The sequence below is a fragment of the Plectropomus leopardus genome, chromosome 19 (assembly GCF_008729295.1).
Source record: "Plectropomus leopardus isolate mb chromosome 19, YSFRI_Pleo_2.0, whole genome shotgun sequence".
Taxonomy (NCBI): Eukaryota; Metazoa; Chordata; class Actinopteri; order Perciformes; family Serranidae; genus Plectropomus; species Plectropomus leopardus.
The window spans coordinates 20,386,615-20,401,059 of NC_056481.1; the positions used below are offsets into that span (position 1 = coordinate 20,386,615).

At 38.1% G+C, this 14,445-nt stretch overlaps 1 long non-coding RNA gene across 1 annotated transcript; it reads right to left on the reverse strand.

Moving 5' to 3' along the window:
• Positions 1 to 5,284: 5,284 nt before the first annotated feature.
• Positions 5,285 to 13,079, reverse strand: LOC121958504. The gene is made up of 3 exons (XR_006106854.1): positions 12,868 to 13,079; positions 6,732 to 6,898; positions 5,285 to 5,378 (listed from the first exon to the last, which is right to left on the reverse strand). It is a non-coding gene; the product is annotated as an uncharacterized LOC121958504 (long non-coding RNA).
• Positions 13,080 to 14,445: the final 1,366 nt, after the last annotated feature.

Sequence of the window (14,445 nt, forward strand, 5' to 3'; positions counted from 1 at the left end):
CACTGTTTGTGCGTATGAACAGACAGTAAAATTCTCACCCAGGCTCTCAATTTAAAAACAGCAACAGAAAAGTACATGCACACACACCTCCTAATGAACACTTGCAGCACGTGAGGGAAGCCTGGCGTAGGCGAGGAGGGACTCTGCAGAACTGAAAGTGTGATATTTAACATCTTTGTATGCCGTCTCTCACGGCAGTAAATCATAAAGATTCCTCATGTGACTCAGTTAACTTCTGCCATCAATGTTCTCCTCAAAGGAAAATCAGTCACTTCCTGCATTAAAGAAGCTGCCTGTGCACAAACATACCTTTTCATAACGCACTTAACATTCAGTGAGCGTTGAAGTGTTGTGTGTGAAATGTGGAGCAGGTGTTATTTGATACGTTCTCAACTCTGAATCCCTTTGTCACCTTTAAAGGCTCACACGTACCAAAGTGGCATCAAAAAGCTGGCGGCAACAATGTCTAGCTGTTGTGTAGCGATTACGCTGCATGAATGTTTAGGCAACAACAGCACATGGTAACCAATGCCGGCATGTCAATGCAACAAAGGCACAGCTGGATTACGTAGGCAAAAGAGGCACATGGTAAGGTGTAGAAAAAACACATTCAGATGGGAAGAAAACACAGGACTCCCACATGAAAGTCTGGGGTTTGTTTGATCAATCCACCACCTCATGTGGACCTTCACGCTCCTTTGTTATGTTGTTACTGACAGCATTTCTACCTGACACTGTCCATCGGCGTACCATGTGGCCACAGCAGGTGCCCTCTGGCCCGGTGTACCATACTGCCACAGCAGGTGCCCTCTGGCCCGGTGTACCATGCTGCCACAGCAGGTGCCGTCTGGCCCGGTGTACCATGCTGCTACAGCAGGTGCCGAATGGCTATAATAACACCTGGAATGGTTCTGTCCCGCTGTGTTGTCAGCTGAGGACATCCGGCGGAGTATCATAGAGATGTGAAAGGTTGTTTTTGGCATCAGCATCTTACACCAAAAGCTCTGCAAAAGTGACTATTTTGGAATAGTAACAGGTTGACATTTCAGCAGTAGACATTTTGATTAATGATTCACACACCTGTTACTTGTAGAACTTGTCTAACTAACTAACTTGTCTAACTTGCAATTAGATGTAGATTTGAATTGCCAAAGTCAGAGTTTTCCAGCAATACTAAAATGCTGACTTTGCTGGGTCAAAATATATTAGTTAAAAACAATAACGGTAATATCAGCAGGGATTATGTGGTGAAGAGAATATTAATGTTTAATTTTTATTTTATTACGTTTATTATTAGTTATACATTTAATTTTAGTTTGATATTTAAACACCTAATCCCCTCAACCTACAGTTTTGTATTTCTGGAGCGCATTTCCTCACAGACTATCAGTATATAAATCAAACTGCATCGCTTACGTTTTTCATTTGTACCCGAGAGAAAATTCTAAAAGAAAATTGGTGAATACCACAAATTCTCTAAAATTCTCACTACCTCAGATTGATTCCTACACGAGGCCATTTGTTTGAGATGTGAGATCTTCTTTTAATCTTTTATTAAGCTCCTCCACTTCATTTCTAATTGTATTTTAGCAGGTTGTAAGCATACAAACTTTTCTCAAAACTACCCAAAACATGTAGCCTTATCATTAAAACTAAAGTGCTTCTCTTTTCTGCTAAATCTTTTTTTGTTTTCTCTATTTGAAGTGGCAAACCCTTAAATGTGGGCACAACAAGGCAGAATTAGCAGTTTGTAGGGAGGAACTTTTCATTGCAACAGGCTCACAGGTGTAATTAATAATATTAATGGTGGCTCAGAGGCATGTTGGTTAAGCAGCATGAACATTAGCAGGGACCTTGAGCCGACACAAGTGACCCGAGTGCAGCTGCTGATTCATGTCATTAGTTACACCTGTCTTTATTAAGTCGCACTGTCGACTTTGAGAATTTTCAATGCGAGAACAACATGAGAGTTTTGCTCCCAGGATCTCGCCGGTTTGGTGTAAAGTGGTCACGAAACTCTGAGCTGCTTAAGACGGTCTTTTTCTCCTCTTGCCGTTCCAAAGAAATTGAACATGTTTCATATTATCGGAAGATTTTAGTCTTGGCTCATGCAAATAGTGAAAAAATAGCTGTACTCTCTCCAGCAGCAAACAGGAGGCAGCACATCAGTAAACACTGAGCAGACTCAGCAGCGTATCCAGATCCGAAATGTTAAACTGTCGTACCAGAGGCTTAAAAAAAATTTGTTTTTACACAAATACATCTTTATGGAATAAATTGATGCCTAATTCAAAGGAATACTGTTGACGTGTGACACCTTTTATCTTGTGTTTCTTTTTTTTGCAGTTTTGCAGCCCATTGTCTTTCCATGTATCAAATTTTTGCATACAGAAGTTTGTTTGCACTTTGTGTGCATTGATTTAGTGTTCACATGTCTCACTTGCAATAACCTGATAAAGAATAAGAACCATGAGGGTCATTCAGGTGACGAGGTTGATAAAATGTGATCAAGGTGAATTGAAGACTGTTTTCATCTAGTTTCTAGTCTCACAAATGCTTTCAGCCCCGTCCTTTTGTCATTTTTTCACCCAGAATACATTTAAAACTTGATTTATTCAGAACTTATAAGTCCTCGCTGTCATTTTGGTCTTCAGACGTGTAAAAGTCGCCTTGTTCAGCCTTGAGGAGCGACCTGAGTAGGAGGAACCTTGGCGAGGAATCTGCAGAATGCCTTCAAACGGTGTCGTTTTAGTGCTGCTGAAGGCCGTCTTTACACATTCATGAGAAGTACCTGTTTGATAGTCAAATGTATTCACCTCTGTGACAACAACACACGAATCAACCTTCATGTTTCCCATCGCCGACTGCCTCATCTTTCATCCCCGCCGTGCTCCCCCATCCCTCTCTTTAGTCACATGAAGGACCCCCTCATCTCCGCAGAGAACAAATGAGGCTGACCTTCGCTTGACGAGACGGATCCGCTGTGGCGTGTTCAGCGGCGCCTTTGAGTCTCCCTCTGTACGCCCCATTTCCGTTTCTGAAGAGGAGGGAAGCTTCTCTCCGTCTTTTGTCTCAATCTTGGGATCTCAATTTTCTCCCTTTCTTTCCGCCCACTGTCCTCCTCTCTGCTCGTCTCTTGTCTCTTAACTTCCTCTCTTTCTTCCTGCGCTCTACATTTGTCATTCGCTCCTCTGTCTGTGCCCTTCCAACTTTTCTTTGCCCTTTTTTTTTTTTTGCTTTCTGTCTGTTAGTTTGGGCAGAACAGAGAAGAGGCTCTCAGAGGTAATGACAGAGGTCACTGTCCAGGGTCGGCGATTTCTGCCTCAGACCTAACTGCTAAAAATGGCACGTTGGAGTCGGAAAATTGGATCAGGTGAGATGAGGGAGACTGAGAGGGGAAGAGGAAAGGGGCACAAAAACTTTTGCTTTTTACCGGCGGTATTTCAACGAGCATGGTTGGTCCCACTATGTCAGACACATCAAAGACTGTCTCCTCCTCTCCTCCTCTCCTCCACTCATCCCTCGCTTCTATTAAGGGTCATCATTTTGGCCCATAAAACACCACTTCCCGTGATAAAGTGCCCAATTACGAGCCCATTCTCCTCCCACGCCTCCTCTTACTCACCGTTTCAAATCACACTGTGTGGACGGGTCTCAGTCTCCGATTTACCTCCAGGAGCAGTACTTTTAATGATTTAATGATCAGTGCTGTCACAGAAGGTTAAGAAAGATTTTAGGATGTTAACATGATCTTTTTGAGTAAATCCTGATTACCTCATGACCGCATCATTCAAGTATAGAGTGAAGTCAAGTAACGACTAAATCAAATCTCACAACTGTTTTAGCACTCCAGTTCCCTAATCCTAAACAGACAGCGAATGCTCATCCCGATGGTCATCAGTTTTCATGTTCCGTTCCCAAGCCTTTAAACCTTTGAAACACTGAGCAAATGTGTGATTTCTTTGAAACACATGGAAGAAAAGGTAACAAGCAACCTTGAAATGTCTTGTAAATTGCAAAAATAAATAAATAAATAAATGGTGACAAGAAAATTATCTTTAAAAATAGTTATAAATGAGAGAGAATAATCAGAACATTTTCAAACAACTAAGTAGAAAAACCCAACTTAATTTAAAATTATTAATTATCAGAACTCAGGATTATTTATATATATTATTTTCATTTTATTTTAGCATTTTTTTAGGCCATTTCCTGTTTTGTTTGTTTTTTTCTGTTTGTTTTCTTTTCTTTTTCTTTTTGTTTGGCTAATTTAATCCTCTTGCAATTTTTATTTATTTTATTTTCTTTATTTCTTTAAGTTGCTCATAAGTTGCTTATTTTCAGCTGATTATACACTAAAGAAAACACATTGATAATATTATATTCCATTTCTGACAATAATGCCCACAAAGGACCTTAAATAGTTTTTCTCCATCAATTTCATCCAGGCTTAGATGCAAAAGGTAAAAGAAACACAAAAACTGTCTTTTTCTTTTTGCAGCTTCGCAAATGCAAAGTAGTTGTGTTGTCCAAACTCTGAGATCAAATCACACACTGCAGCCTCGAAAGAAAACACTGAAACAAATCTCACCCAAAACTGCTAAAAGACAACAATCTTCTTTGTGCTTCAGCGTGGCGAATCAAAGTTCAAACCTTCAGCATCACCTGAGGGCTGATGAACTTAATATTTTTCAAAGTAAAATGCAACAGAAAAGGAAAATGGAAATATTCAAGTACAAATACATACAATATGTGTGTTGAGTAAATGTACTTTTCACCACTGTTTGGCGAACATTTTTTCTTTCTTATCTCAGCGTGAAAAGTAAAAGACTGTGTTAAAAGAATTACAAATTATGAAAAGTGAATGCATTTGCGATCTGCACTCTTTGAACACAGTTGGCAGAAATGTGTGAAATCCTTGACAAAAATATGTGGAACTTTAAAAAAAAAAAAAAAAAGTAATTGCCACACAGCAGACCCAGGGTCAGCTGTCATTCTACCACGGAGCAAAGAGAGCGCCGATCAAACAAGGGGTTAATCTCTCTTTCTTCGACAATAACAACACAGGTGAAGAGGAGACTGAGTCAGAGTTGTGAGGATGCTTCGGTTATTGCTGCTTTGTGCACACACGCTATGAAATTGCTGCCAGCTTGTGTTCACAGTGAGTGTGAGTCCTTGAACAGAAGCAGTAAGCAGGTTTCTAAGCTTTCCACAGCCGACCTCGAAGTGCAGAGTTATGAATGTAGCCTGCAGACAAGAATAAGAGTGTGTAGCTCACCTCCACACAATGCATGCTGGGATTGGCTGCAGCTCCTGTCACCCTGGAAAAAGCTTAAATCTGGAGTGAAGGTTTGACTTCACGAGCACAAGACTAAGATCTGTGAAGAATAAAAAGATTACGGCATCAATAATTATGTGATTATATAACAACTTCTCTGTCTGACTAGAATTTGACTTTGCCTCGTGAATGCGTAGATTGTATTTAGGCTGAACAAATAATGTTACATTTTGGCATACAAGTTGACAAAACGGGAAGTTGATCGAGAAACTTTTTCACCTTTAAATGTTCATTTATAAACATGCAAACCACACTTCATTGTTTTTTTTACAGCAATGAACTAAAGGTTGTTCAAAAATGAAAGGAAAAATTATTTCCAAAGGAGTGACATATCTGATCACAATCAATACAATGCTTTAAGTCGTTAAACTTTGTTTTTGTTTTTTTGTTTGTGTTTTTACAACGAATCGTCATTTTTCTATCATATTTAGTTAACAGTCAAGTTTAGTCCATAACATTGCACTTTTTGTTACATTGACTTTTGCTACATTGGTTATTAGGTATAATCACACAAATCATCAGAGGACATCTTGTCGGGGGCCTGGTTAGGGTATGAGGTGGATGGATAAAAAAACAGACTTTCATCTGGGAGAAAGCAGTTTGTGTCCCGAGTGTAATGTTTTAACTTTGTGTCATAAGCAATATTTAATTACACACTGCATGAGTGTAGATATTAAAGGGCTACAAGTGTCATAGAAATAGTAAAGCATCTAAGTAATTACTGACTGAGCAATAAAAATAGTTCACAAATGAATTTATAAATAGACTAACTTAGACACTAGGTATCCTCCTGCGTCTGTTTTACATGATCTAGGGTGGCGTGTCATTTTTCGTTTCCTATATTAATTTTGTCTTCTTAAACCAGACTTCAGTTTTCACAGGAAATTTTGGATATTACATACATAGTCTTTTTATAATTAACTTACAATGTAGGTAACCACATGACATTTTTTTTTACATTTATTTCCTTGTGCAACAAAATCACTTAGTTAGGTTTAGAAAACAACATCACAGTTTGCATTCACACAGGAAGTGAACAGTGGACTCCTGGGTGAAAGTCTGGGGTTTGTTGGACCTATTCACTTTTCCTTCCATTCATCCCATGGGGTGTATTCTAAGGTACGTCAGCATCAAGTTTCTTTTCCCAAACCTAACCTACGTAACTTTACATTAAGTACATAACTGTATTCGTGGAGTGCTAGTTTGTTAGATATCATACATGTGCTGTTTGAGGATACGTTAACAGTGTTTTTTCACTGCTTTGACACTGAATTTGCAATACAACAATGTGGAAAGAAAGTGAATATTGTGCACTATTTAAACATATTCATATTAAGTTTAAGTACTTCTGATCCAACACTCCCTCAAAACTCTCCGTCTCACCGCTGCTCACCTGCCACTTCCTCCCCTGCTGCGGTTTAAACGGCGTTTCCAGGTGTTCAGATCAGGCATCTGGGCTGATCAAAAGAGCGCCGCGGGCGATTGTGAGCGCCTGTGATAGCTTTGAGGGGCAGGAGGAACACACTTCAGCATCCGACCGCATTGTGAAGGAGACGCAGCCTGCAGGGAAACAAAGTCAAATGAGAGGACGAGAACAAAAGGACATGCTGGTGTAAAGAGCAGGGTGCAGCTTTTATGACGGATAAAGCTACAGACAGTCTCTCCTACATGTTCACCTGCAACACCGTCTTGAAATGGACATGTTTGTCTGCTCTTATCTGAGCCTGAACACGGCAAGAATCAGCACAACTGTGAAGATGATGAAGATGATGTCAGTTTCTAAACAGCTAACAGATGAATCGCACACTTTATTTCCCATGTTCCCTCAACTGAAAGCATATTAATTAACATAATCCATTACAGCTTTATGTCATTCAGATGAGATACAACAGAGATGTATCCCTGTAACTAGAGGTCAGGTGGACTTGGTTTGACATTACAGCAGTGGGGGAGGAAGTATTCAGTTCCTTCACTGAAGTAGAAGTACTGATACCACACTGTGAAAATACTCAGTTACAAGTAAAAGAACTGCAATTCAAAATTTGCTTAAGTAAAAGTAAGCAAATATAATCAGGAAAAAGTACTTAATGTATTAAAAGTAAAAGAATCCAATGCAGAGAAAGAGAATAGAAAGAAACTGAAAATTATTATTTTTTAAACTAAACCTCAAACCTCCAAATGTTTAACAAAACAAAATAGACAAAAACACCCAAAATAAGAAACACCCCAAAGCTCAAAATTCGATAATAGAAAACACACAAAAAAATTAAAAACAGAAGAAAAAAAAACTCCATATAAAAACCATCAAAATCAAAAAACAAAGAAAAAATCCAAACTCAAAACCCTGAAAAGTTAGACAAAATAAAAAAAAACCTCGAAACTAAAGTACTATGAATAGAAGAAACACCCTCTTAAAACTAAATTATCAAAATATATAGAAAAACACTTCCCAAACCTCAAACAATAAGATAAAATAGAGAATTACTTATTAATGTTATCAAAAAATAGTTGCCAATTAATTCTCTGACAATCAGCTAACTGATTAATCAGCGAATCATTTCAGCTGCATAAAGTGTTTGGTAATTTAACTTTATAATAAAACATCAGTAACAAAAGCTGACAGACAAATAAAGTGAATTAATGAGTACAAAATTTCTCTCTGAAATGTCGTGGAATAAAAGTATAAAGTGGCATGAAAAAGAAAATACTCTAATAAAGTACAAGCACCTCAAACTTGTAGTACAGCATTTGAGTAAATGTACTTGCTAACATACCACCACTACATGACAGGTGCTGGATACTGAATAAACTGAAAAAGATGAAAGGAGGAAGAAGAAAACCTGAAACAATCAATTTTGCAGCGTTTTAGGATTCAGCGACAGACAGACAGCAGCGGGAGAGTCGGGAGGAAAATCCTCCGAAGGGCTGGTTGTCTCCGTCTCTCCCGCCTCATCGCTGAGGAGGTAATAAACAGAGACAGCCAGTGACGGGCTGAGGAAATACAATGTGCCAAGCAGGCTGAGACTCTGAGGGAGCAAGGTGCTGATTGGAGGAGGAAGAGGAGGCAGTGAGAGAGGGATGAAGGTGCAGAGAAAATTGGGAGATGAAGGGAGGATAGAAAAGATCACAATTAGGGAGGATGGAGGAGAGAAAGGGACAACCTGTGGAGCAGAGGAAGGTGAGAGGGAGAAAACTGAAAGAAAGGACAAAAAGTGACGACAAGAAGATGGGAAAAAGAGAGGGATGCATAGAAGAGAAAGGGAAAATGAAGGCTGGAGATAAAAACAAGGAGAAAGCAGGATGGAGAGAGACTGAGGAGGTGTTGTGCTCAGAGTCTGCAGGGAATATGGTGAACCATCAATTCAACTTCTGCCAGCTTGAGAACAGGAGAAAAAAAAAAAAGGTGCTCAAATGCACGTTTTCTGACAAATAATTCAAAACCTAGAAAAAAAAAGACTTTAAAAAAACAAACAGCGGCACCGAGATACAGAAGAGGCTGCTGGGAGCTGACACCAGAAACAAGGATGGAGTCACAAATATGACTTATTCAAACAAAATATGTCACTTGTGCTGCATGGATACAGCTCACTGCACATGCTGCAGTTTTGGCTTTCTACAGTTTTTTACAGTCACAAAGAGTCTGCAACACTGTTACTGAAATGTGACTAAAACGCATGATAATGCAAATATAATCACATATCTCACCTCCACTATAAATCACAGTATACGGTAACTTAAGCCAGAGCAGGAACATTACAATTTAGCAAGAAAACATCACCAAAATTAAATTAACTGAAGAGGTCAGCTGACAGCCTGATGATAAATTAATACACAAACTTTGATACTGAGCATGGATGAGACGAGGAAATGAAGCTCTGCAGTCGAAGTGCAGTCGAAGCTCTTAAACATTAAAATTCGTAAAGATATTAACGGCATTTCATAACGACCAAAAGAATGTGCAAAATTTACAAAGAAGGATTAGGATTATTTATATTTTCATATATTAGATTCCAATAATACAATCCTGATATTGTGAGAATAAAGTAGTGATTTATTGAGAAAAAAGTTACACTATTTCAAGAAAAAAAAAAAATTAATATTGTGAGAATGAAGTGATAATTTAATGAGAATAAAGTCATATTTCTTTAAGAGAAAAGGTCACAATATTACCAGAAAAAAAGTTATAATTTAATGAGAATAATGTTATCCTATTTTAAGAAAGACAGAACATTTTTAATAAAATACTATTTCAAGAAAAAAAGTCATGATATTTGGAGAATGAAGTTGTAATTTAATGACAATAATGTATTTTCAAGAAAAATATTGTAATATATTGAGGATGAAGATTCAATGAGAGTAAAGACATAATGTTACGAGAATAAATTAAATGAGAATAAAAGTAAACTGTTTCAAGACAAAAGTCATGAAATTACGTTGGAATGTTAAGAGAATAAATTTATATTTACAACAATATCAGAATATTAGAATATAAGTTGTAACATTGAATTAAGTCATAATTTAATGAGAATCAAGTAATACAATTACAAGAATAAAATCAGAATTTAAGTTAAAGTACATAAAGTTCTTTTACGAGAAATAAGTCATAATTTACTGAGAATAAATGAATCCTTTTTCAAAAGAAATGTAATCTTCCTGTAAATGTACAAGTATAATCATGTAATATTACCACTTTCTCTGAAAATTACTACTGTATTCTCATAAAATAATGACGTTTCTTTACATAGTTCAACTTATTCTCATTTAATTTCACCTTTTTTTTCATATTACGTGGTGAGCAATTGCTACAGTCTCTCACAAAAGACATTTTTATACAGAACTGCGAGGTAATATTCCCATAGACCCCCCCTGCTTAAATTCCAAACTTTACAGAGATAAACATTGTTTACAGCCAGGTACAAAAAATGGTTTTGGTTTTACAGCTAATGTCAACATTTACGACAACCATACGGACAAACGCATTTAAATTTGTCCTAATGTGGTCACCTCTGCCACTACATCTGACTCCAAAAATCCAAGATGACAGTATATTGAGGTTTCCTCCATCAGCAGAAGCGACTAATCAAAACGAAGAGCGGCTTACGTTCTTGTAATCACTGACACAAGCGTTTCAGATCGCCTCTCCCGTCTCTGAGGAACGTCTTCCTGGAAAGCATTATTATGGAGCGCATGCTAATCTTGGGTTCTGCTATAGGAGGCTCCTTCCTGAAGGAGCTGTTGTCTACAGGGTTCCTGAGCTTATCGTCGTAATGAACATGCGTCCCGATGCCAGGCCGCCATTGTGCGTTCCAGAGATAGCGGCGCTGCTTATACAGTGACCTTGTTTAAACCAGGGTGCCTGTCTCACTGAATGTTCCTCACACACAACAGGAGAGCCTGGTAATTACATACAGGCCTGAGAAATAACAAAGAGGGATATCTTTAAGGAGAGGACGGAGATCGGACAAAGGAGGAGGAGACATGGAGGAGGTGGAACACGGTAAATGTATTCATGCAATGGTGGACGTCTCAAGGATGCTGTCGGTTCTGGCGTCTCCAGTAGAGCTTTATTTTGTTTGCCTCTATAATATTGATGGATTTAAAAAACAGAAAATAAAGGTGGTGTAAGATCCCATCGAATATTCCAATGAAAGAAAAGTCTCAAACTCCCTTTTTATTTGTTTTTGTCTCTTAGAAACACGTTTCACAGAACGCTCACCTCTGTTCCTGTACTGCGTCTTACACAAGGTAAAAAGACCTGGATCGGATCTGAGTTTCAATTAAGGAACATTCTTTGGTTGAAAAAAAAAAAAAAAAAAAAGATGAAAAGCTTTTAGTCCTGAATTTGCGAGGAGGAGGAAGAGTCAAGGATTTTTAATCTTCTATTTAAGGTCCAAAATGTTTTTTTTTTTCTGTAGTCATATAAATACAGCACCTGAACGACACAAGTTTCTCACACGTTTTTCAACAAACACTGGTGTTAAAATATTTCCACACACCGCAGCTTGTGCACGCAGACAAGATGTACAGTTATGCACATCAAAATGTGAATATGGCAGGACTGTTGCACCCAAACTGCAACTGCAGCATTAAGTTCACCCTTAGCTGCATAACATTTACTATATAACTTAGAGGAATACTTCACCCCAAAAAAATGACTATTTGTGTTTCAGGTAGTCATGTTGCATTACCTTTAATTCATAAACTTTGTTTTTCTTTCATGCCTCCTTGGACTACAGCAAACATGTTGATTTATAGATTGGTGACCATATTTAACGAAAAAACTACAAACATTATTTTTTAAAAATTCAGACAACCTTTGCAGTATAATCCAAGTCTTAGTCATATGTCACAAAAACATGTTTATTCACTAAAACCTTTGTATATAAAGCTGAACTCAAAGTGAAATTTATCTTACTTACATAAAAGGTAACTTCACCATTTTTCAACCTGAACCATGTTTTCTGACATTTTTATATCTAAGTGACGAATGGGACCAATTTGTAAAACTGGTTCAGCACCAATAGAGAGCGCTGCAGCCGGCAGCTGTAAAACAGGCTGCAAAGCACCGTCTATTTACATCCACTAAAAGTGTTTGTTTTTGTCACTGACAGGCTCAGATTCTTATACGAGGCATCTGACATTATGAAGAGGACACATAGAGACAGACCTTTTTGTTAAAGAGTAAAGTGCTTTTTGTTTAACTAGAAACAGCCCCAAAATCCTCATCACCAAACCCACCAGACTCCATTTAAATAAAAATCCATTTTATCATTGTAAAGCACACTTTATTCAGAAACTAAATAAAACTGTCTCGCTTCATCGTTCCACTGTTCCAACAATCACTAACTCTGATTGGTTGAAATAACCCTCAATTCACCAGTTAGATGTGAAAATATGCTGCTCTATACAGATGAAAATGACTGTTTATTTGAATGGAGTTTGGTGGGTTTGGGGATAGTAATTTGGGGGCTGTGTCTGGTTACAAGGCCAAGGATCTCACGCTTTAACAGAAAGGTCTATCTCTGTAGGGATCCCTTCCATAATGTTGTCAGACACTTAGAATAACAATCTGAAAACAAACACTTTAGATAACAGAAATTATGGTTACACTGTCTGTTTCATGACTGCCAGCCGAAGCGCTCTTGCTCAATATTGGACCAGTTTCAGAAACTGCTGATCCGATCAGTCAGTTATATAAACAGTCATGGTGAAATATAGTACAGGTTGAAAAATACCAAAGTTACCCTCTAACTTGCTGTCGTGATCCCCTGTCAACTAATAATCAATGTTTTGCATTTTCTCAGTATTCCCTCAAGTTTCATCAAGGAATCAACACATGTGCCTATATTACCTGAAAGGCTGAACTCGGGGCAAAGAGATCGCAGAGTCAACACAATCACTTTTACTATAATATTCAAAGAAAATTAAACGTGAGTGCACATGGAGTCATGCGTGAATGGAAAGTAGAGCCTGTGTTAATAAAGCTGTTTGAATTACAGACATGAATTTGTGTCTCAGGTTGGACTCACCTCATTCAGGTCTCTTCTTTCTTTGGACAGCCGTCTCCTCTGTTGATGTCCGCAGATTAGGTTTGGATTTATGAGTAACATGTTTGATGGAAAAGCTTAAATTGTTTCAAAGGGCAAAAAGTTGATCTGACACTTCGTCTGTGTGCAGCTGCTGTCCTGGAGCCTCTCAGGTGTTTCGCATCGGCAGCTATTCAGAAGTCAGTCGAGTGACATTACGCGTCTTCTCTCGCGATGTTGAGCGCATTTCCTCTCGCGATAACATTCCAGTAACCATGGCGATGTATGTCCAAAACATTGGCAGGTTTATTTCTGTTGCAGCCACTCAGTAAAGCCAGTGTAATATCGCCGTGTTTTTTTTGTCTGGTATCAGAGTTAAGAAGATCCTGGTCGAGGTTTGTTGAATGTCATGTGACTTTGTTGTACTTTTTCTTCTTCTTTGGATTTAATGGTGGTTGGCATCCATAAAGTCTCATTAGCGCCACCCGGTGTTACACATCATATCATTGTATACACAATTTGATAACATGAAATTAGTTGAACTTTTCTGCTATTTTATAACTAATAAATGTCAAAGTCAAGCCAGGCTTTTCTGTTTAAACAATAGCAACACTGTTGTGTCAGCGCTTAGGTGCTCAGCTTCCATATGCCCAGTTGCGTGTGCGTGTGTGTGTGTGTGTAAAACGTTGCCAAAAGCAGCCATCCACATCCTGAGACGGGCTTGTAACCAATTTTCTGGTCAATGGACAATGAGCATTTAGTGCACGCTGGCCATTCTTCTCTCTGCCGACCCGCTGCAGCGTGCCCAGCTCAGAATTAAAAAAGGAACACGCAGCCTTTTCCCTAAATGGCTCTGAATGGTTTGAATAAAAGGGCAGAAGCAGTGGAGGTTAAATAAGCATTCAACTACAGATGCATTGAGGCCACAGATGTTCTCACAGCATCTCTCTGTCCATTTCTGCACACAGTTCATATGCAGGATATAATGCAGGCGTTGATGCGTTCACCTCGCTGTATAAACACATACATGACACTATCAGGGTTCACACACATTTTCCATGATTTTTTCATGACTCTGAGGCAAATTTTCAAGACCACACATTCTCTTAAATGACCATGGATACTCCTTATTGGTTATCTTTCATGACTATATGATAGTTTTAAAAAATATATATATTATTTGAAAAATAATGAATTCAGAATAGGGTTAGAACTGAATATTTGAATATAACTTAAGGACTGTTTGTCTTGTATGACAGGGGACAGGCTGGTGCAAAACGCAGGAGGCATGCCGATTTATTTTTTTTTTTGCACTGAGAGGGACTTATGATTTTTTTGGGCTTTAGGGAAGGAACACACAACTTTTAACAGCTATATTTTGAAAACATGACCTTCAAACCTGCTGGCTGTCAAAAAAACAGGTGATTTTTTTTTCTTTAAAAAATTCAGCAATTATTTTTCTTTAACAAATATTGGTGATTTTTTTTTCTCTTATTCACCAAAAAAATGACAAGATTTTTCATGGCCAGAAACTGTCAAAACAGAAATTACTGTTAGAATTTCAAATTTCCGACAGTCCAT